The 24,804-nt window shown below is 43.6% G+C and overlaps 1 protein-coding gene across 1 annotated transcript in view; it reads right to left on the reverse strand.

Moving 5' to 3' along the window:
• Positions 1 to 24,804, reverse strand: part of KCNK13 (potassium two pore domain channel subfamily K member 13) — a 414,075-nt gene that overhangs the window by 194,828 nt on the left and 194,443 nt on the right. The gene's annotated exons all lie outside the window — the stretch shown is intronic.

The following is a 24,804-nucleotide window of genomic DNA, read 5'->3' on the forward strand; positions in this document are numbered from 1 at the left end:
CGCCACGTTTGCTGCTTCACCTTTTATGTTGGCTAATAATATAGCCGAGACCTGCTTGAAGTCTTTCAGTAATTTCATACCAAGAGTTAAAGCAGGTTCTGGACCGTATTCATCTTGAATTTGTTTTAGCACATCTGGTATTACCGAAATGGATGGAACACCGTGCGTTTTTGTATAGATGGAAGCAAAGACTGTACCCCAAGTGTCACAGTCCTCAATGTGTGGTGCGATTCCCATTGGGAGACATATAGTCAGAATCCTGTGTTTTTCCAGCGGGGTGGTGTCAGGAAACACCGCCTCTATTTGGGTAATTTTCTGTGCCGACCAGAATGGTATCTGTTCCCGTTTAGCTGGAACTTTACCTAGGCAGGATTGGATGTTCTGTGGTGTAATTTTATTTGTGTTCCCCTGGTGAGGGGTCAGCTGTGGAAGTTTAATCGCTGGCTGAATTGTTGAAGTCCGCATTACATACTGAACTAATTGTCTGTGAATTTTTAGTAGTTGTTTTAGCTGTATTAACAGCTCTGCTGCAGGCATTCTTTCGATGTCTGGATGTGGTGTGTATCCGGCTAAGACCGGCCACGTTGCTCCTGGTCTTCCTAAAGGACCGAGCCTTGTAATGTGATTGTTATGTATTAGGGCGCCATCAAATAAGAGCAAATGCTCTTGGAATTTGAGTGGTACTTCCACCTCCTCGAAAGGAGTGTACGTTTCAGGAGGTTCCTCTACTTTGTAATAGTGGAAGTACTTTGTTACAGCATTTGCTGCTGGAAAATGTATCCATGTATAGTATACCTCTGTCTGCCGATATTCGTGTGCCTCAATTACGAATATGACTGTGCCACCTCTAGGTGTCAGTCCATTTTCTATAAGTTTTAAGGTTATAGATCTCCTTTTAATGACCGGAATGAGTATTATATCCGCGTCTGCTGCTTGCATGGTAGCATCAGCATCTGCTATTTCAGTAGCTAATCTAATTGCCTCTCTTTCTCCATCACTGTCTCCCATTTTACTGACAGGATGGTATTATTTTTGTTTGCAGATCAGGTTTCTTATGGAATCAGAGATTAGATGCACAATATTCTGGAACTGTTTTATCCTTCAACGTTGACTAGACCAAGAACCATACATAGGAGTTCCCTCCTGCGAGGTTTTGGAGGATATAATAACCTTTCACCCACTCCAGACGTCTTTGGAGTATTTGGGAAAAGGGGTCTGAGTGAGAAAGCACGACTGAGTTACTCTAAATGTCTTACGTTAGTTTTATCGCCCTTTCCAAACGCGTTGGGCGCCATGTAGTGTAGTTCCTATTTTCCCAATAGGCTCTGCGCATTGGAATAGTACCTACAGCAGTAAAGGCCTAGGCCAGACGTTAACTAGGTCTACTACTGTCGATACTAGACTTAATTTTTGGGTTTGCCAGCTAAGCTCAGAGTTCGCTAGAAACTTTCTCGAATGTTCAAGGAAGGATTAACTTCCCTGATTAGACAAGAAGGGATTTAGTTTCTGACAACCATAGAACATGACAACTTTGCTCTCCCCTAATCAAGAGTCAATCTCAAGAGTCGTGTGAGCACAAGGCAATTATTTTACTCAGTCAGTACGTGCATTCTTAGTCTCATCAGAATGTAGAGAAAAGGAAGAGACGGGCGTGTTCAATAAAAGATGTTATTTATTGATCAGTCTCTTTTCTCGTACAAGAGAAATGGATCGATATTATTGCAATACTTATTGTTAAGTAAAGTGCATACATTAGAAGCAATAGTATAAAATAATACTGTAAAAACATTGATATGGTTTCTGAGCCATATGATGTTTAAAATGATTAAAATATATTAACATACACATATACATTTGACTAAACGTACTCAACTGGTGTTTCTAAATACGCCTACCCCGTGTACCTGACCTAAGTCTAATGCGTGGGCGGGAATAGAAAGTTACAGTTTAAGTTAAGTTTGTTTTTGCCAAGTGAATAACTAAAGAATTCTCTGTGAGGGGTTATTCAGTTCTGTACCTGGAATTTAGGATGAATGAGGAATGGTATCTCTTTCTCTGCTCTCGATATTCCAGGCTGCCTGCGAGGGCTACCCGGAAGCGCCGGTGCTGGGTCTCTCGGCTTGAGATAGCAGCGCGTCTCTCAGCGCGTCAGGAAGGCGGGGCTGTTGCCTGCGGGGTCTGCTTCTGCTCTCGGCTTCGGCAAGTATGGCTGCTCCGTCTTGTCACCACGCGTGTCTTTGCATAGGGCAAGGTCGGCAATATTTATACCTTAAAGGTGCCGGGATTGACGTAAGGATGGACATAGGTACGTCAATAAAGATGTCATACGACTTGCTCGTTAGCACATTCTTTACTAAAGTTCTCTGTGAAATCAAAACAATGGCCGCACGGATTATCCAGGTTGTCATAGGTTTGATTTGTTATGAGAACGTCGTATGCCTTATCAGGGGCTGGAGGAATGTCGCTTGTCTAATTAGATCTCAAGCGTTATGACCTAATCAGATAACACGTTCCTGTGCCGTAGTGTGACTGCGTCAGATAACGGTATCTGCATCATGGGGGTTTTCTTGCCTCATGGGCTGATTGTTAGTTAACTAGCTAGGTAGTTTAACCAGAATAGGGTCAGGAATAGGGGGATCGATTCAGAACCTATAGAAATACACGACAAACCTGTACCAACTTTGGTGAAACACGTCAGCAAAAATTCAAGTAAGCATTTAAAGTGAACTGCATTTACCATAAAGCTAAGGGGTGCACTGTGCTGGGAGGTGAAGCAGTGTGCTCCCAACCTCCTTCATTTTGAAAAGGCTCCCATGAGTCATTGAGCTGACGAGCTTTTGGAGATTCACCTGTCTGCCAGAGAGAGGTATTGAGACCTGAGAGGATTGTGGCTGTTTCTCAGCAACCCCTGATAACATTATTTTTTATCTCTACTGATGACGGATAATATCTAGAAACACATGTGTCTAGAGATTCACAGAGCTAACCTGCACCAACTTTGCTGAAACACTTCAGCAAAATTGCAAGTAAGCATTTAAAGTGAACTGCATTTACCATAATGCTCTGGGGTGAACCGTGCTGGAAGATCAAGGAGTGTGCTCCCATTCCCCGTCATTACATATTTTAATGTTAGCATGACTTTAATATACATAGGTGTTCAAATAGCACTCAGCAGAAGCACTTGTGCAAAAAGAATGTTGATGATTATGTTGTTGAGATGTATCTTTTGCAGTGCTTAACCCCCTGAATGGGTGGGCTACATACACACTTTTTACTAGCTCTCCAAGCAAGTATAAATAATCAAGTCTACCGTATTTTAGATGCCCCATATTTAGGACTTCCACTTGCTCAATACCTGCTGAAGAAGGGAAAGAACCCTGAAACATGTATTCAGAAATTGAGGCACTGGCCGCATCAACGCTGATGGCAAACACTCTTCCACTTGGAGTAATTAAAAACATATATGAACTGCATCTATCATATGTAGTGGCAGACTTGGTGCTTGCTTCCTGCCAATGTGTTTCCTTCCTTCTAGACAAAGCACTAAGCAGTTATCCTGCACTGCAAGAAATCTGCAAACACATTACAAAGAGAAAGAACACAGAGTAGATAACGCCCTCAACGCAATTTTACATTCCAAGATCACAGTCCACATCCTTCCAAGAGCCATACAGTGACTCCCCCCAGACAATTGTGTAGATATTAGTATTATAGATTGCCCCGGACCAAATGGGCATGCACATTAAAGACAACAACGGCACCAAGATACCAAACAAATGAAAAACATTTCTATACAAATATCAATAGCATAACAACACATGTACAACCGTTTCTAAGCACCTCAGAGGAGACAATCCCACAAAAGAAAAAAGGAACCTCCACAATGGTTCTCCACTCAATGGAAAGAGTCACATGCACAATTTTTCCTGTCTCACTTAAAGTTGGGTGGTAACGTAAATCTTGTTTGTGGAGGTAGCAGTTATTCATCGGTTGGAAGAATCCCTTTTGGTGGACAATCATCTAGCAGAACTACCGATTTAGCAGCAGCACTTCCATTGGAAAAATCTTCACGGGTAGAGAATATTCCAAAAGAAGATTTACCACTTCGTCCAGAACCAGAGGAATTTCTGTTGCCTTATCTATGGGTTACCTTCACTCAGACCCTTAATGTTTAATTTAAGGAAACAAGTTCTAATGGAAGGAGATTTTGAATGGTACATTGCATTAAGTGTGAGGTTAATAATGCATTATCCCCAATCTCAGCAAGGAGTAGCAGGCATGGGACCTGTTAACATAATTACTGTCATAAACTCTTCCCTATGAGTAAGGTTGGTAATCAGGAAGTTAGGATTAGAAATGTTTTAATTATATTTTTTGTCATGGAACAGAGGTAAAACACCAATTAGACAAGATTTTTCACAAAAGCTAAAGTTTTTAAAACAATTTTCCCAGTCAGTGTGGTTCAACACCCTTTCTTTCATGTTTTCCCATTAAGCAATTCACCAGCTTGACATTTCTAAAACTACTGGATTAAAATATTTGCATCGCTGTATCTTTCAAATTAAAATGCCTTTCCATGAGTAACCACATCATGTGACCTAAATCCAAAAGCCAAGAACACTAGCTGCACTCCACACCTACAAATCTAAAATAAAATGATATGTGACTCCTGTTCTAAAACATAATGACGTATGCATGCAATAAGAAACTCTGAATCTCAAATTTATAATGCATAATCACATTGAAGAACTCCAAATTTGAAAAAGGTGTAAGATAGTCACACTTAAAACCGCTAAATTTAAATAATCAGCAATGCAGCAATACTCCAAAACTACAAAAACATAAATACAGTGATAAGTGCCCATACTCAAGGTGTATAAATCTAAAATGGTGAGTATGTGCAATCGAGAAGTCTCTACCATAAAACGGTAACACATAGCATCATTTTACAATAAGGAGTATGTACTCCAGAACTCTAATTCCAGAAAATATGATGAGAAGCCACACCTCAGTACTTCATATTTATAACACAAACGATGAAGAGCCCCACTCAAGAACTTCAAATCCAAAACACAAACACCGTTTGGCCACACTTCAGAATTCTAAATCCAAAAAGTAATGACTAGTAACTGTTCGAGAACTCCTCACTCAAACATATTAGAATTTAGCTTCACTTTATCACTGGAACTAAATTGCGTCATACGTGGCTTCTTATGTCATTATGAATTTGATTTAATTTAGTGTTATAGTTTTTACAACACTGACATTAACCACACCCACCAGATTTTCACTGTTGGGCAACAAACCAATGCAATCACCAATACAATGACGCTAAATAAAAAGTGTAAAATTGGTACTTGAACAATTTTGTTTTTACCTTATTACCTAAGTGTTGACAAAAATCAGCAAACAGAAACTGCAAATCCAAAAATAGGATATTTAGTTATACTTTATAATTCCAAATCAATAGAATGATGCTGAGTAGCTACCACCAAATGTCCACGTCAAAAGAAATAATGAAAAGTCACGCTACAAATTGGCAATCCCAAAAATGGGTGAGCAGCAGTTACAAAGCAAATCATTCAGTCCTATAAATGATGATGAATTGCATTATTAATGAATTGCAAATCTAAACCACTAAGAGTAGGTGCACATAAGAGACCTGCACAAAAACGATCATGAGTAGTTCCACGAACCTCTGAATCCAAAAATTAATGATGAATAATCGCATTCAATAAATAAAACCCCAAAAGATGAATATATGCCTTGTTGGAATATATTGTTTCAAGTTCAAAATTAATGATTAGACATCCAGATAAGTTCCAGAGCCAAAGAATAAAGCTATTTATGTAGGTGCTCTCCAGACCTTCAGATTCTAAGTCCAATGAGTACCACACTTCACTCCAGAATTTCAAATCTTAAACCCTGAAGAGTATCAGTACTCCGAAACTTCTCACAGAACAATATGTGACTGCACTGGCCTACAAGGCGATGCTTAGAGGTCATTTAGCCCCCTTCCAAGGGTCAGGTTAGGGGCTACACTGACCTTTATGTGGCGCTCAGTCAGTTTGTCTCCTGGCGGTTCTCTTGCCGGTAGCGTCTGTAACTGTACATTAACATAGACACAAAGAATTCCCTCATTTGCATCTGGACAACCCCACCCCCACAGTGGCAGCTCGCAAAAGTAAAGCTGTGGGGCACGGAGGCGGGGCGGGCTGGGAGGGCGGGTAGTGGAATCCAACACACGACAGCAAAGGTGAACGTAAATAAATATATGCTGTTGTATGTCCAACTCCACTACCCCCACCCAGTCCCACCCCACCGCCCGCCCCACAGCGTTACCTTTGCGAGCCACCACTGGGCCCACCCCGTACCAAATGAGTTAATGCTTTCATTATACTGTGCTAGCACATAAGTATTGCCAGGGCAATCTATACTACATAAGATGCCCCACAAACATTTGAAATCTCTTCTGTAAAACCATAGTGTCCTGGGAGTGCAGAAAGCGAGCACACTCACCACCTGGACACTTGAAATATGGCCCCAGGAGTATTGTATGGGTAGAATTTTTTCAGTACTGGCCAGAGCCGCGACTGGGAATCAGCTGCTCCTATATGACGATTATTTATTATTTTATAGTGCAACTAAAACATCTAGAAAATTAAACAAAACAAAATACATTTTGCTGTAAAGCTAAAACATTTGTTTCTCATTTGGAAAACGTAGGTAGTAAACTTATGCACCATTTCTTCACAAGGTAGCAACCATGCCCAAAAAATGATATTTGCGGTCTTTAATTTTTACCTAACTCTTATTAATTATTAAAAACCTTTTCTTTCGATACGCATGAAGGAGCCCTGCTTCCTGAGAGCGACAAAGGATCTATAGAGTTTGGTGTTTGCTGCACTACCAGCATTCACCTATACAAAATCCGAACCACCGTTTAATAATTTAGCGATTCTGAGCTAAAAAAAACAATGGTGAAGACAAGAGATTTAAACGGAGTAACAAGAAAAACCTGTCAGTCTTCCCAAACTCTGCTGTACATGGTCAAAGGCCCTTTGCTGCTGGGGCTGGGTGCACAGTGGGTTGGCACTGGGTCTTGTTGCTGGTGAAGCCCTTTGGCCAACTCACTCTGCAAATGGTCCAAAACTATGCAGAGCAGGATTGGGTCATGGTGGGTTGGGCATGAAGCCTGGCCAGAGGCCCTGTCTCGCATCCAAACCCCACTGTCCACAGGTTGTGTGTTACTTGCAACACATATTTAATCAGATATTTTATATTAAGTTACTTATACTCCTGGTGGCTCTGCTGAGGGCACTATGCACTTTATGCATTGGTTTTGTATGTTTGTGTTTTGTATTGGTGTATAATCCTGTAGATTATAAAACTATATATGTTTTGAAGTGCTTTGATGGTTGTTTGCGTAAATTTGTTAGTTGGCAATAGTTGCATGTAGCTATTTACCCTCTTGAATTCCTACTGATTCCACTAAATGAGACCTATGAGTGCAATAATTTTTCTTTAATAGTCAAAAACCTTTCAATAAACAGGCCTGCGCCTGCTGCAGCTTGCACAACGCTGGCTTTGGTAAATGCAGTGTTCTGTCCCCATCAAGTTAGCCTCACCCATCTGACCTTCCTTAATGCTATGATTTGACATCAATAAGAGAGGAGACAAGGTTTCCTGACCAGAGAACTTGGTTGCTAGGAGACTGTGCTGGCTGGTAACTTTTGAAGTTTTTAATCTTGCCCACAAGGAGGGTGCATAGGGTCATTTTTTATTTCAACGGGCGGTAGGGATTTAGGTCCAAAGATGTGTGTCTTTTGAGAAGACACACAGCTTGTTTGTGGCTTTAGGTGCTACATACCATGGCTGGATAGTGTTTTGTACTCCTTTGAGAAAATGGTCAAATCGACCATTTTCCTAGCATACTCAGTTCAGGGATGTCTCCAGGGTGTGAATAAAGCTTACTGTACAAAAGGTATTGCAAATGCGGGCCAGTCAACCTGCTTTACATTCACTCTGTGAATTTTCACTCCACTGCCAGAAACCTGTGAGTTTGTTCAAACTTGTGAATTCCACAGTGATAGAGAAAAATAATTGAAGCTTTTCATTGGCCAATCATGTTTCATGAAAAATGTAAATCTGATTGACAAAAGTTCACAAATTTGGTTATATTTTTCAAATCAACGTCTCACAAACTACAAAACAGATCATATTTACACTAAGCAGCAAAAACAAATAAAACCACTATCTGAATGACGTTCTACATTAATGCAAAAAGAACAATTGATGGACAGAATGCTGAACATTGTTAAAGATTCATTTAAGTACAGAGATCTTGGCCTAAATCCATTGTTTCAGGGAACGCATGGCCGAGCAGTTCGAACTGGACTGTTCTCATGATGAGCAGCATGAAGACTGATTTGCATATGGCTGGGTTTTAAATGGGGTGGCACAGTGAGAAAAAGAACGACGGATTCAACCCAGATCTCTTGACTGTGGGTGAGCAGTTGAAACTTTCAGCACTCCACCCATCATCTTGTTGTGTGTTCATCATTAATGCACAGTTTTCTGAAAATCCAATTGAGTAGTTTTTACTGTAGTGGGTAGCAACATTTCAAATGTGAGCTAAAATGAGACACACATCTGTTTAGAGAACCCACTTTAACTTGTTATCCCTGGTGTAGTGTTGTGTCATCGTGTGCAGTAGGTTCTTTGTGGTCTTTGCAGGACTCCTTACAAAGTTACGTAATCAGTTGGGAGGTATCTGGATGTGTCTGGGCGTTTTCAATAAAGTTTCTGACGTAGTGTACTACAGAGCTTAGTGTGTGGCATGGCCATTTGCGTGCTCCAGAGTTGGGGAGGACGCGACACCTGGGTGAACGATTACATTAGATGTGTCCCACATTTCACATAAATTCATCCAACCTCATCAAAGTTATAAACAACCCAAAAATGCATTTTCAATTCCATAACAGAATCCTCACCCACTCTCTAATATATACATTAATTGGTAATATTATATTTGTTGGGGCACTATACAGAGCAGTAGCCCTAAATATCAGTTCCTCTAATGCATGGCAGAGGGAAACTGATATTGTCGCTTACCTCGGTGCAGCAAATCGTGAAGATAAAAAGGACCCGTTTGTGTCTAGCTGTGTGTAATGTGTTAGCACAGCCTAAACAAATGGTTGCTAAGCAGGGTCTTCTATGATTAGATCGTGTCAGTGCGTTATTGACAGCGGCCATGGCTGTGGCATTGTTTACTGCCTGCCGAGCGCGAGGACGCCATGTTTTCATTGTGCTACCTACACAATTGCCGAGCCATTATTGAACCGGGCAAAAGAAATCGATTTCATGATGCGAACGAACCCTTGCTGGAACAGAATCCTGAGGGCTGTGGTGCTCGTGAAACATGTGGCACACTTGCAGGCGCTCCAGTGTCAACATTCCGCACATTCAAACCACAAATGTTCTAAATTGGTCGAGGACTGAGATTTCAGTTTTCACGTGCACCAATAAAAGAGATCTAATCACAATTTTTATTCAATGCACGATACTTTTCTGGGAGCACACTTTTGCAAAACTTTCTTTTGCAAAAGCATCTTGTTGTGGTTTGGCAAGGATATGTGTGATATAAATAGTCACAAAAGTCAAGAGTTTCACAGGTTAAGTGGAAGCGAAAAAAGGTGCAGCCATTGCCAAGTTGTGTGAAGGACTGCATGAAAGTGGCAAATACAAATGCAACTTTTCACACCTTTAGTTGGGAGTCCCAACAGAGAACTAACAATGGCGAGGGTGGTCCATGCGCTGCCCTCTGCCCCCTAGAGTCAGGCCATGGGCAATTGAAGACATTTATTGCGCGGAGTATCATAGAAACATGGGTATGGGTTCCTCACATATATTCAAGAAGGGATGCTGAGGGAGGTCTTTGAGTTCATCTTGCACTTTACACACATTCAACTCACACCCATGTTTACAAAGCAAAAGGACACATCTCCACTCTTGGTGTTGAATCCTTCTCAGACCCCTTATCAGTTCCTCCTTCCTTTGTCCTGTTTATGTAAGACGGACAATTGCACACACAACTTCTGCAGACCACATCTACCGCCTACACCGAAGCCATAAACAGGACGCCTGCGGAACATAAACAGACAATGACCACCATACTTTAATCAGCATGGACGTTAGAGCGGTCCTTGTTAGGACTGATGTCACCAAGGCGCGGGCAGCTGTGTGTGGTGCAGATAACAGCACCGGCACAGGTCTTTGTCCGATTGTCACTCACTGCAGCTCATTAAGCTGCAGGACGGAGGCTTGAAGAACAGGGAATACTAAGTCACGTGGACCCCTGTCGATGATGGAACAGCGCGGTGGTCCTCACCATTACTGGGTCACTGCTGCATGCAGTGGTTGCCTTAAGCCTTGGAGATCTATTGGATTGTGTGGTGAAAGAGAATGGTCTAAAGATGCCTAGGTCGACCTGGAGACAGGTTCTGTGGAACAAGTGTATGCTAGAAGTTAGTAGTTCATAATATTCAGTTTTATGATAACCAATTCATATACTATATTTGATTTATAATCTGAAATCGGACACCCTAACAGCCTTATTACGAGTATCCTTAAAGTACCCCATTAATATGCACCTCCTCCAGGGTCACAAATATTACTAGCGTTAATTTCCAGGTGTGGAGTTATTAAGGGATTACAAGTGGGAGCCTCTACAGTCCCTTGAGAAATGAGTGATTACTTGGGGAAATGGTAAGTCTGCATCTGATTTCCCCAAGTAATTAGGGCTGCTGTTAAGACAACCTTTTGATTTTATATCAGGGCCAAAATGTTTGGTTGCTGGTGTGATCGAGGGCAGCAGAGATACCAGCAGGGGGTTGTCAGGGGTAAGGTGGGTGTAGGGGAAGTGAAGAAAGAATGTACATCTACTGGCTGAACTGAGTTGCACAATGCGGAGCCAGAAAATCCGGAGTCAATCCCGGTTTTCCCACTTTGCCAAACAGTGTGATCTTAGACAGTATTTGTATTGTGCTGTCCCTCCTTTTCCTTCATTATGTCATATAATAGGACCTCGAAATACATCACTTCCGAACATGCGCTGGACAAACACTTCTCCTGTGTTTCATTTAAAAAACGATAATGTTGTTCATGTATAATAGCAACCCCAGCCACCCAAAGGGTGTACATAACATCTGACCTGCCTCCTGGTTCAATATTGATGTTATTGCCCGGGGTGGTGGAGAAGCATGAATGTTTCCAAACTCAAGTTTGAAAACCATCAGTTTTTAAACAAAAAACTTCTCAATGTATTAATATGATCTGATTTCCTACGGTGAAACGGTTCTACATCATAATGAAAAACACTTTTTGAATTATGAAGAGATGTTATCATATTTTTACACGCTTGCTGCACAATGTCTTTATTAATGAAGGTGTCCCCAAAGTTAAACAGTGCAGGACACCCTAGTTATGTCTTCTCTTTAACTGCCATTACATTTTAAAGAAATGCTTGTCTGTTTATTTGACATATTTTTATGTTAGTATTCTGTTCAGGAGGGAAGAGTGTATCTATATATATATCTATATCTATATATATATATATATATATATCTAGATCTAGATATATATAGATAGAGATATATACACACACATATATATACATATATATATATATATATATATATATATAGATAGAGATATATATTGATATAGATAGATATAGAAATCGACGTGTGTGTGTGAGTGAGATCTAAAATATTCTTAGGTATATAGGCTTTCAGCCTGCTATCTTCTTCCTTTGATTGGTCTGCTGCTGTGTCAATTACAATTTAGTTTTGTCCTCTTTAGCATACTGCATGGTTACAAGGCCAGCACACTTTAGCTAATGGTTCCCTTCTGTGCAGGTGGCAGCATTATATGTCAAATGTCAAACGTTCTTATATAGTGCACGAATCACCGTAAGGTCTCATGGCGCTCGCTGCAAATGAAAACGGTAGGTCAGCCAACAGTCCACGACTAGAGGCTGCTAAGGAAAAAAACAAGTTTTAAGTTTCTTGCGGAAACATTTGTGGTCAGTAGTGGAGGAGATGTGTTCGGGTAGTTTGTTCCATAGTGAAGGGGTCAGGTAAGAAAAGGCGTGACCTCCATTACATGAGGTTCGAATACGGGGCTGAACAAGATATGGTTTGGAGCATGACCTTAAAGTTCTACCAAGTAAGTACCATTTAAGTTTATTTTTACGGTAATGAGAACCAGCCCCGTACATTGACTTATGAACAAGACTTAGAATTTTAAATTGACAACTTTGACGAATTGGAAGCCAGCGGAGGGTCCGAAGATTCGGGGCAGATGGAGCTCTCCGAGGGAGATCAAGGACCAGCCTCACCGCCGTGTTCTGAAGAATCTGGAGCTTGGTCAGCAGATCATCATTCAGGACTACGAGCAAGGCATTACCGTAGTCTAAACGGCTGATGACAAGACCTTGCACCAATGGTTTCCTTGCTTCCGTGGGTAGCCATTTGAAGATTTTACGAAGAATACATAAAATCCCATAACAGACCCTAATACCTGATTAACATGGGGTTTCAAGGACAAGGAATTGTCAATGGTGATCCCCAGATTACGTACAGATGATTTGGGAAGAGGACACGTGCCTAGTTCCGAGGGCCACCAATCCGGCGACCAGAATTCCTCGGCATTTCCAAACAAGATAATTTCTGATTTACTACTGTTTAGTTGTAACTTGTTTGCACTCATCCATTTGTTAATTTGAACTATGCAGTTCTTAAAGCGAACTTGGGTACTGGCAAGTTCAGAGTCACAGGTGACCAACAGTTGGGTGTCGTCAGCGTACGACACGGTCTGAAAGCCGTGCGCTCTGATGATACCCGCTAAAGGAGTAAGATAAAGGTTGAACAACATAGGACTGAGTATTGAGCCCTGTGGAACCCCAACAGTTACCGGGTAGCTACAGGAGGTCATTGAGTTGGCAACCACGGTGGTGAACCTGTCAGCCAGATAGCTCTCAAACCAGGCAAAGGCTTTTCCTCTGACACCCACCTCCCACAGCCGATGTTTCAAAATGCTGTGGGAGATGGTGTCAAAGGCGGCAGACAGATCTAAAAGAACCAGGATTGTCGACTCCTTTTTCCCCAGGGCAAGCCTTATGTTGTCAACCATCTCAATGACCGCAGTCTCTGTACTATGGGAAGCCCGAGAGCCGGATTGTGAGAGGTCGAGAAGACTGTGTTTCTCCAAATGGACAGTGAGCCGTTTGTTAATGAGGTGGTCTAACACCTTCCCAAAATAAGGAAGGAGGGAGATTGGACGGTAGTTGGATGAAAGGTTGGGATCTGCTAATGGTTTTTTAAGGATGGGTTTAAGATAAGCTTGTTTCCATTTCAAAGGAACCTTAGCTTGTTGTAGGGACATGTTCAAGGTTTGGGTTAGAGCATTGGTAATTAAAGGCATAAGCTTGGTACAGGCTTGAGGGGGAAAAGGGTCAAAAGGGGAGCCGGATTTGATTTTTGTCAGGCCTTCTAATACTTCTGTAGTGGTTATAGGGTCAAATTCCATGAGCACAGGGACATTTCTCGTTTCAGAAGACGAGGCCGACACAGACAGGTCGTTGATTGAGTAATGGGAGTCTAAGTCATCGGGGGGAAAAGAAGAATAGATGGTTTTAATTTTGTTGTCAAAGAAGAATGCGATGGAATCTACCCACTTTTGGGAGGGAAGAAAGGAGGACTGTTCCACACATGGGGCGGAGAATTCTTTTAATATTTTTTAAAGTTCCTTGCTTGATTGAGCAGCATTATTTATTCTATGGTTGAGATGAATCTTTTTTGCTAATTTAATATTTTTGATATACGTACAATGAAGGATCTTATATGACTTCCGATTTTCCTCAGTTTTTGTGCTTCTCCACTTACGTTCAGCTGCTCTACTTAGTTGTTTATCAATTTTCAATGCATCCATGAACCACGGAGAAGCTTTACTTTTGACTCTTACTTTGGACAGTGGGGCAGCTTTGTTCAGAGCAGCCACAATGGCTGATTCCAGCATATTTGTGGCCTGTTCCACGTTCTCCAAAGAAGAGATCTGCGGGGGCTTAAAGTGTGAATTAAACACTTCAGGGGTAAGTTTACGCCATGGATGAATTAGAGTGTTACTCTTGGGGTCTAATTTCCTGTTAAGGTTAATGGATATGCCAAACTTCAATAGATAATGGTCAGTCCATAGTTGAGGAACTGGGGATTCAGTTGTTAATTTGATTGAATTTGTAAATATTAAATCTAGCGTGTGACCAGCTAGATGAGTAGGACCCTCTGTCCTCTGTGTTAACCTAAGTGTGTTCATTGCTTGGGTTAAGTTGCAGGTATCAGGGTCTGACACTAAATCCGCATGGAAGTTAAAATCCCCAATTAATAAAAAGTTGTTGACTGCAAGTACTTGGGATGCGATAGTGTCTAGCAGCTGGTTAACAAATTTGGTTTTTGAACCAGGGGGTCTATAGACTAGAGCTCCTCCCCATGTTTCAGTGTCTGGGGTTTCCAGTCTGAATACCAGTATCTCTAGTGTAGCCGAAGTCAATAATTATATCCAAACACAACTTCACCTCAAACACAGAAGTATAGTCATTGTTTGGCATTTTGTTCAACTTTGTGACGGCCCAATAGCTATCCAGCTACTGCTGTCGGGCCATCACAGCCTCTTGCTGTGTTTTGCATCATGTGTTCATACTATGAGCAGAGCACATTTTTTAAATGGGGGTTAATCCCATTCAGATGTTGCCACCATTTGGTTGCATGCAAGTGTATCCACAGGCTGCCATTTCAATGTTTCAATAATACTTTATCACAGAAATATTCAAGAATGTCTCATTGCATGTGAATAAGCACAGCTCGCGGAGTGCAGAAAACTCTGCTTCGCGATGTGCAGCAGAGTTTTTTCCCCGCTCGCGATCGAGAACAGCGCGAGCTGCCGCTCGGGTACAATTTCTACCCGAGCGGCAGGAATACCAGTACAAACTGCGGTTCGCACTGTACTCCGCCTCTCGCGGAACTTCGCTGAGTTTTTTGTAACTTCGCAGAGTTTCGCTTAGTAAACTCTGCGAACTACGCCCAGGGTTAATTTTAAGGGATTTCAAGCTTAGGGAGACAGATTCCAGGTTTCATCCAACTATGAGTCTGACTTCGGCATTTTGGTATAATAAACCTTACTCAAGTTTTGAACTTATAAGCAAAGTGACTCCATTTTCCTCCTTCTTCCTCCCTTACACAAACTTCGTACCAGCAGCTTACTTCCTTTGGGCTGCCATCAATTAACAGTCTCCTGGCAAGGCTTGCTGCTGGCTTGCCTTGCACTATCTCACCCTTGTATATTTATTCTAGGATTGAATTGCTTGCCCTTGGTACTCTTCCATGTGATCTTGCAGGTGAGCCTACTGGGAACAGCCTTGGACAGGGTCTCAATTGTCCTAGGTGTGACTTCTCACCTGAAGCCCCTACATTTTGTAGCTCCAAACGCAAGAAGGCCCAGGGTCTGACTTCTCATGGTGAAGGTGGTTTTCCACCTCTTCATCCACCCCTTGTACCTCCTTTGTTGGGGTTTTCCTTTGTATCTTCTCTAAAAGCATCGTCACTGAGACAGAAATATGAGTTATCACTCCTTAACCCATTATTGGCTGGGAAAGTAGCACCTAATCTGCAAAACACAGAAGACCCGGTAATTGGATCTCTTGGTCAGGTTACGTGAAAAGTGCGTTTTTGGCTACCCATGTGAGGATTGTTGAAAGTACAGCACAGTCTTTTTGCAAAATGCCCAGGAAATGTGAGTCCTGGTGCTGTCAGGAGGTATAGGGACTTATTTACAAGCCCCTTGCGCCACTTTTGCGTCACTTTTGTTAAAAGTAACGCAAAAGTGGCAAAGGGGCTTGTAAATAAGCCCCATAGTGCTTAGCGCTGAAATAATAAAGCAGTAGCTAGACAGCTGGAGAAAAAAAACATTTGAAATTATTTAAATTGTTCTGGCAGGTGTCTCCGCCACCACGCGCTCACGTTCCTCTCTCTCTTTGTTTGCCATCAAGTAAGGAAGCTTAGTTTATGCACATCCCCCGGCGTCTCAGCCCGGAGAAGGCCGGAGCTAATATGCAGTAATGAAAGGCTGTCATACCCTCAGAGGCTTAATGGCGGAGAAAATAAACCATGCAAATCCACCAACCTTCCCGGCAGGGAAAGATTGGCGTGTAAAAGCGTCAGAATGATCTTCTCCCTGCAGGATGTTTCGATGTCCTTTCCCTGCCTCACTGATTAGTCCAAGCGTCAAATAACAAGCTTCCCCGAAGGAACTGAGGGGTGCCACAGTGGACGCAAATCAGAAAAACACCAATAGAACAAGCCGGTGTTTAGGAAGCGAAGCCTGGCAGTTCGGGCTGGACTGTTCCCATGAGGCATATGGTCAAGACTGATTTGCATATGGCTGGGTCCAAACTGGGGTGGCAAAGTGAGCAAAAGAATGATGGATTAAACTCAGATCTCTTGACTGGTCGGTGAGTGGTTGAAAAGTTTGAGCACGCCATCCATCATCTTGTTGTGTTGACAAATACACCAGCCATTAATCTCACTGCTGTGTGAACCTGTGCATTGATCACTGGGAAATTCTTGCACCCAGATCGGGGGTTTCTGCTCAGTATTTATCTTCGTCTGGCACATGCAGATGTCTATTCCAGAGTCCTTCGTCTCTCTTTTGAATGGTAGAGAGTGGCCATGTCCTTTGATCTGTATATTTGGCAGCACAGGGTAAGAGCTGGGTGTTCCCTGTCAGAAGATGCAAAACAATGCAAAAAACAAGGGGGTCTTCCCTGCCTGGCTGCTGAACAAACTATATGAAGCACACCTTTGGAGACGACTGAAGCAGGAAAGGGACAGATACATTTCCCTGCACTTTAAAAGGAGCATTTGTCCCTCAACCCCATTCAAAGGAGCCTGGCTCACTTCAAATGGACCTATCGATGTTCTATGGTTTGCATCACATTTCATCTTTGTCAGGTAGGTTCATCCCCAGTTTCGATTTTGTTATCCATCCACAAACAGGAGTTCCAAAATGGATTTCTGTCTCAATGCAGGAAAGCACACCACACATACTGCACGGTCCCTCTGCCTCATGCAAGCCGTGCAAACATGCCCACGACTGCCATGTCCTACACAGATGGAGTAAAGGTCCCATCTGAAAAGAACTGGTAGACCTACAGGTGAGGCATGCAGTCATTTCTCCCATTGAAGGCAACAGGTAAAACAAGCACTGGCGTTGCCAGTAGGTTTCGCATTTGGAAAGTTGGAGCTATTGGTTTTGTAAATGACATTTTATATTTATATATTGTTATTGACAATGCCAATAACGATATATAAATAAAAAATGTCATTTACAAAACCAATTGCTCCAACTTTCCAAATGCGAAACCTATTGGCAACGCCAGGACGACACCGACAACGTCTATTACACAAAGTTCATAAATGTCACTGAAATATCTTTGCTTAAGTAGTATTATGGCCGGAAATAATCCCACAGTGACCTGTTTCAATAAAAAAGTTCGGATTCTGTGACAGAAATGCAATTAAAGTACTGTTATAGTTCCATACCTGAAATCCAATACCGTTATGTGTTCATTATTAGCTGTATAAGCATAACTCCCCCGGTGTGCTGTATGTGGTGGACAGCTCACTGCTTCCACTCACACGCACTTAGTGTTACTGATGCACAAACCAATGGCGAACAAGCACTGTCAACTGACACACATGGTCAACTTGCATCCATCGAAACACAGACATGTTAAGTGATACAAACACAATACCAGGTGAGATACAAACGGCATACTCTGACACACACAGTCCCCCTACTCACACTCCACGCTCACTGAACCACAATTCAGAAAAGGGGGTGGTGATGAACAGAGTGTCTGAATTAAGCAGACCACTCTTACCCAGTCCAAAGATCAGGGCTTGATCCATCACCGTTATTTAGCTCACTGCCCCATCCCAGCTCAGAACCTGGCTATATGCAAATTAGTCTGTCCCTGGCCCAGTGCATCATGGGAACAGGGCAGACCAAACTACCAAGCCAATTCTTCACCAGAAAGGATACAAGCTACCGGGGACCGGTTTCTGGCATTTCAGCCTCGTCGGCCCGGCTTGCTTGAATCCTGATGGAGCAGTGAGCAAGGGACTCATGTCTGAGTATACCCTGCCACACCTATAGTGGCCAAAAACGATTCAGAAAAGGGGGTGGTGATGAACAGAGTGTCTGAATTAAGCAGACCACTCTTACCCAGTCCAAAGATCAGGGCTTGATCCATCACCGTTATTTAGCTCACTGCCCCATCCCAGCTCAGAACCTGGCTATATGCAAATTAGTCTGTCCCTGGCCCAGTGCATCATGGGAACAGGGCAGACCAAACTACCAAGCCAATTCTTCACCAGAAAGGATACAAGCTACCGGGGACCGGTTTCTGGCATTTCAGCCTCGTCGGCCCGGCTTGCTTGAATCCTGATGGAGCAGTGAGCAAGGGACTCATGTCTGAGTATACCCTGCCACACCTATAGTGGCCAAAAACGATTCAGAAAAGGGGGTGGTGATGAACAGAGTGTCTGAATTAAGCAGACCACTCTTACCCAGTCCAAAGATCAGGGCTTGATCCATCACCGTTATTTAGCTCACTGCCCCATCCCAGCTCAGAACCTGGCTATATGCAAATTAGTCTGTCCCTGGCCCAGTGCATCATGGGAAGAGGGCAGACCAAACTACCAAGCCAATTCTTCACCAGAAAGGATACAAGCTACCGGGGACCGGTTTCTGGCATTTCAGCCTCGTCGGCCCGGCTTGCTTGAATCCTGATGGAGCAGTGAGCAAGGGACTCATGTCTGAGTATACCCTGCCACACCTATAGTGGCCAAAAACGATTCAGAAAAGGGGGTGGTGATGAACAGAGTGTCTGAATTAAGCAGACCACTCTTACCCAGTCCAAAGATCAGGGCTTGATCCATCACCGTTATTTAGCTCACTGCCCCATCCCAGCTCAGAACCTGGCTATATGCAAATTAGTCTGTCCCTGGCCCAGTGCATCATGGGAACAGGGCAGACCAAACTACCAAGCCAATTCTTCACCAGAAAGGATACAAGCTACCGGGGACCGGTTTCTGGCATTTCAGCCTCGTCGGCCCGGCTTGCTTGAATCCTGATGGAGCAGTGAGCAAGGGACTCATGTCTGAGTATACCCTGCCACACCTATAGTGGCCAAAAACGATTCAGAAAAGGGGGTGGTGATGAACAGAGTGTCTGAATTAAGCAGACCACTCTTACCCAGTCCAAAGATCAGGGCTTGATCCATCACCGTTATTTAGCTCACTGCCCCATCCCAGCTCAGAACCTGGCTATATGCAAATTAGTCTGTCCCTGGCCCAGTGCATCATGGGAACAGGGCAGACCAAACTACCAAGCCAATTCTTCACCAGAAAGGATACAAGCTACCGGGGACCGGTTTCTGGCATTTCAGCCTCGTCGGCCCGGCTTGCTTGAATCCTGATGGAGCAGTGAGCAAGGGACTCATGTCTGAGTATACCCTGCCACACCTATAGTGGCCAAAAACGATTCAGAAAAGGGGGTGGTGATGAACAGAGTGTCTGAATTAAGCAGACCACTCTTACCCAGTCCAAAGATCAGGGCTTGATCCATCACCGTTATTTAGCTCACTGCCCCATCCCAGCTCAGAACCTGGCTATATGCAAATTAGTCTGTCCCTGGCCCAGTGCATCATGGGAACAGGGCAGACCAAACTACCAAGCCAATTCTTCACCAGAAAGGATACAAGCTACCGGGGACCGGTTTCTGGCATTTCAGCCTCGTCGGCCCGGCTTGCTTGAATCCTGATGGAGCAGTGAGCAAGGGACTCATGTCTGAGTATACCCTGCCACACCTATAGTGGCCAAAAACGATTCAGAAAAGGGGGTGGTGATGAACAGAGTGTCTGAATTAAGCAGACCACTCTTACCCAGTCCAAAGATCAGGGCTTGATCCATCACCGTTATTTAGCTCACTGCCCCATCCCAGCTCAGAACCTGGCTATATGCAAATTAGTCTGTCCCTGGCCCAGTGCATCATGGGAACAGGGCAGACCAAACTACCAAGCCAATTCTTCACCAGAAAGGATACAAGCTACCGGGGACCGGTTTCTGGCATTTCAGCCTCGTCGGCCCGGCTTGCTTGAATCCTGATGGAGCAGTGAGCAAGGGACTCATGTCTGAGTATACCCTGCCACACCTATAGTGGCCAAAAACGATTCAGAAAAGGGGGTGGTGATGAACAGAGTGTCTGAATTAAGCAGACCACTCTTACCCAGTCCAAAGATCAGGGCTTGATCCATCACCGTTATTTAGCTCACTGCCCCATCCCAGCTCAGAACCTGGCTATATGCAAACCACTGAACCACAGATAGCAACTCGTAGACATACCAAGAGATTCAAACAAACAGTACCTAGTGACACATACACACACAGACGTCTACTCACAGACACATCCAGTGATACAAACACACGGTAACTAGTGACACAAACACAGATACCTACACAGACACACCAAGTGATACAAACACAATGTACCTATTGACACACACACACACAGATGTCAACTCACAGACACATCCAGTGAGACAAACACACAATACCCAGTGACACACAAACACAGACATCTACTCACAGACTCACCAAGTGAGTGATACAAACACACAGCACCTGTTAAGACACAAATAGCAAGCACTGGCACACAGACTACACTACCTCATACTGACACAGTCGGCCACTACTAGACACCATCTACTCTCAGCCACATCTAACGGTGCGAACGCTGAGTCTGGTGACCCCCGAGGCCTCTGCTGACAAGGACACACGTGCACTGACGAACACAACCCTCAATACACGCATGTGGCGGTGTTGTGTCGAAGAATTGTGTTGACTCGGTCGTTGTGATGCATTAGTTCATGAACACAGTGTCTATCAGTAGACGTGTAAAATAGCGCGTCGTGCCGCTGCTCGGCGGTGCTGCTGTTAGGCGCTGCACGGGGTGCTCAGGGTCACAGCGGCACGCGGGCTCTTCAGCCTGTACCCTGGGGTGTTGCACGAGTGCGTGTGCATAAGAAGAGCGTGTGTGTGCGTGAGAGAGATGCGTGGGTTCGCGGTGACCCCTGGCGGAGCCTGCAGGCTGCAGTTCGTCTCCCCAGCCCCGGGACCCGCACCGACTAATGCCTCCCATCTATACACCTTTGCCGCCCCCTCCCCGGGCACCTTGTCATGATGCACACATAATGCGAGCCGGTGTTAACGTCACAGATGACATCTTCGTGTCACCCTTGTCTGTTAGGGGTTTTCCAAAGCGCTAAGAAGTGGCCTCGAGGCGTTAGGTGTATATTAACCAAAAAAGACACTTATGGGCGCATAAACTTCTGCGTCTGTCTGTCGGGCGTAGGGGGTGAACATGCTCAGACCGCCACCCTGCCCGCCCCAGCCCCGCATGCATTCTTCTGGCGCCGGGGGTCTTACTCAAAGTCGCCGTTTCTGCTCCGTATGTTATAAAAGTTCGAAAGGGAAAAATAAATATATGTCCACTGAATCTTAAGAAATTATTGTGGAAGCCTTGTAAATACGACCCGTCAGCTCGACCGAACCGAGAGCTCATACATAACACAAATAAAACACTCAAGGTGCACGTCAGTAATGGAAACGATACAACTTCGAAAACGGCGACAAAGTTAAGAGGAGAATGGAGGGGGAGGCAAGACCGAGGCAAGGAGTGTGGCAAATGGCCGGAGGGAATCTGGATGTGGGCGGGAGAGCCTGGTGGGGGGGGCGTGAATGCGAGCGAGGGGAGGCAGGCGGATTGGGGAGATGCTCGTGCTTGTGTGGTCACGTGACCCGCTTTTGTGGTCACGTGACCTCACATGCACTGTGAAGAAACCGCAGTGGTTTCACTAGTCGATCAAGCCCTTGAATTTTCGCCTATTCCATTCGCAAGCGAATGGTAATAGGCGAAACCTAAAAAGGCCTGCTTCTTCTGCTATAATCATTTGCAGGCACTGCTGCCACGGCGTCAAATCCAGATAAGATGACACTAGTCACTTTACAAAACACCTACTTGCCCAAGAGATTAAATGATTAGAACATCTACTTACGTATTTTTAAAAATGCATTCGACCCTTTTGGTGCCATGCTGTGAGGTGGGAAATGATGGCGGCATTTTCATTATATTAGGAATCTCTGATTATGCCAGGGTTCATATTACATCAGAGTTTGGATTCTAGCAAGGTTGTGATTTTGACACCTCTCAGAACATCTACATACAGGGTCTGGAAGTATCATTTACATCTAATCCTCTCCAATCTTTTCCGACATTAGAAAAGGCTGGGAAGAAACTCATGACAAGGGATCGATGAAAAACATTTCAGGGTGGAAAAAAGGGGATGAAGGAAAAGTGAATTTGTCATCGCTCAGCAGATTTTCGCATCAGCAGATATATGTATGCAAATTTGCTCAGGTGAAAATGGAATTAATAAAAGTTGCTAGGATTCTGGACATCATAAATCTAGTTACAAAACACAATATCCACGGGTCTGCTCATACAAACATAATACATTTATGAGTATATGAACCACATTGGGCCTAAAGAGACTGCAACACTTACACCTCTTTACAAACTACAAAAAATATCTTTAAAATGACAGATTCCCTTCACTCACCATTGGTGATATGCTTCATCATCTGGGTCTCCTCCTAGTAACACGCTAGTGTCACTAAGGCCTGCAACCTTTTCATAAGGAAAGGGGAGCTCATGGATGTTTTTACGGTGTTTATATTGAAGTGATGTAGCACACTATACTAGATCCTACAGATGTGAGCACCAGATTTATGTAGGAGTGATGAGTGCAATGCAAAAGTGAAAAATAGTGAATTAAAATTGAACGGTGAGAGAGAAAAGTCTTTGATTGGTATTTTTAGTCTGTAAAAAGGTGTAAGTGTTGCAGTTTCTATTGACCCAATGTGGTTCATCTATACTACTATTATAAAGGGAGAACATGCGCCTTTGAGCCAGGTAAACTTGGGAACCACAGCGCCAATCCACACACCCGATACATTGTAGAAATTGTCAGGGTGTGCAGATTGACATAGGCTATAAAAAATAAACGTACATTTAAAAAAAGAACTTTAAAAAAAAGTAGTGCCCTGAAAGTAGCGCCGGCCGTGACGCTGCTCTGGCCGCGACGTAGCGCGTGCGTGATGACGACGAGGAGGAGCGGCGGCCGGCGGACATGGAGCTGCGGTGAAGTGAGGAGCACGGGTGCGTCATAGCGAAGAGGAGCGGCGGTGAAGTCAACATCGCAGGAAGGAGCGGAAGCACAGGTAAAGTAAAGGCTCAGGGCGGGAGGGAGAGGGTGTGCACAGAGGGACAGGCGGGAGGAGTCGGGGCGGGAGGAAGTCGGGAGGGGGTCGGACCGGGAGCGGGTGTACTGCCCCCAGCCCCTTTCTGCCCCGGGCAACGCTGGGGCGGGCTGCTAGTATACACATAAATGTATTACGTTTGTATGAGCAGACCCGTGGATATCGTGTTTTGTAAGTACTATTTGTATGGGGAATATATCCATGCCAGATCTCTAAACAATCCCTCAGACCCTCTCTCTATATTCTAGTTTTTCTTCATCATAAATCTACACCATTGCAAAGACATGCCTGCCGCAGCACTTTTTCAGAACCAGACCCCTAAATGATTTACATGCTGCTTATGCTATTACCCTTAACAATTTTACGTTGATTCTACGTTGTCAATCTTTTTAAAATACGGGCATACGGCAAACACAATTTAACAAGTATAGCCTCGGAAAAACTCTATTTAAAGTTGCACAAAAGATTAGCAAACATTTTATGTTGCGGATGTTGTAAAAGTAGTGCATGAAAGCAAACAGACTCCAAATCTTGCTTTCAACCTTCTGCATGTATTTGCATTCAATCAGGAAGAATTCTGAGAGCATTAGAAATAGTCTCAATTTGTTAAATTTTCTGAATGTTTTCACATTTTTATACTGGAACCACTGTCAATAGGCAAACTGAGCTCATAACTCATTACACTGCCTTATAGTGCTCACCCTATTAGCAAAGGCTTTGCACTAATGAATAATAATAAAGGTTTGAATGGCTTATACATATGGATACACATCTTACTTGGGTGACTGAGCAAGCCTCTTTCACAGATCATACTGTGGTTCTATAGACGCATGGAGAGAGTTGTGTCTAGTAGACATAAAACAGCCCTGACCACAAACAATATTTCTTGGGGCCATACTCCATGCCTCAGAACAGCAGGGGTATTTTTGGTCTGTCAGGGGAACTCAGGAAAGGGGTACCAGCTTTGAGGAACCATAGAGGGGGTTCACACAAACATGCATGTCACTCTCCTTCTGGAAAGTGAAATGCTTCTCCAGAGAAAATATAATTGTATTGGGAAAGTTCAGGACACGGTGGTCACCACCCAATTTGCCATGCACCTGGAGAGCAATGGCCTGCTGAATAACTAACTACCAGTCTGGCTTCTGATCACAAAAAGGGACTTAAGCATGATGCTAAACTTTTGGGAGGAGCTCAAGATGCAGACCGTGCAAGTGTTCTTACAAATATATTTTAATTACTTAATTCTCCTTATCGTTGCCCTAACTTTAAGTTAGATCAAATCAAATTTCAATAATCATCCTGACAA

Source organism: Lissotriton helveticus, chromosome 9 (genome assembly GCF_964261635.1).
Source record: "Lissotriton helveticus chromosome 9, aLisHel1.1, whole genome shotgun sequence".
Taxonomy (NCBI): Eukaryota; Metazoa; Chordata; class Amphibia; order Caudata; family Salamandridae; genus Lissotriton; species Lissotriton helveticus.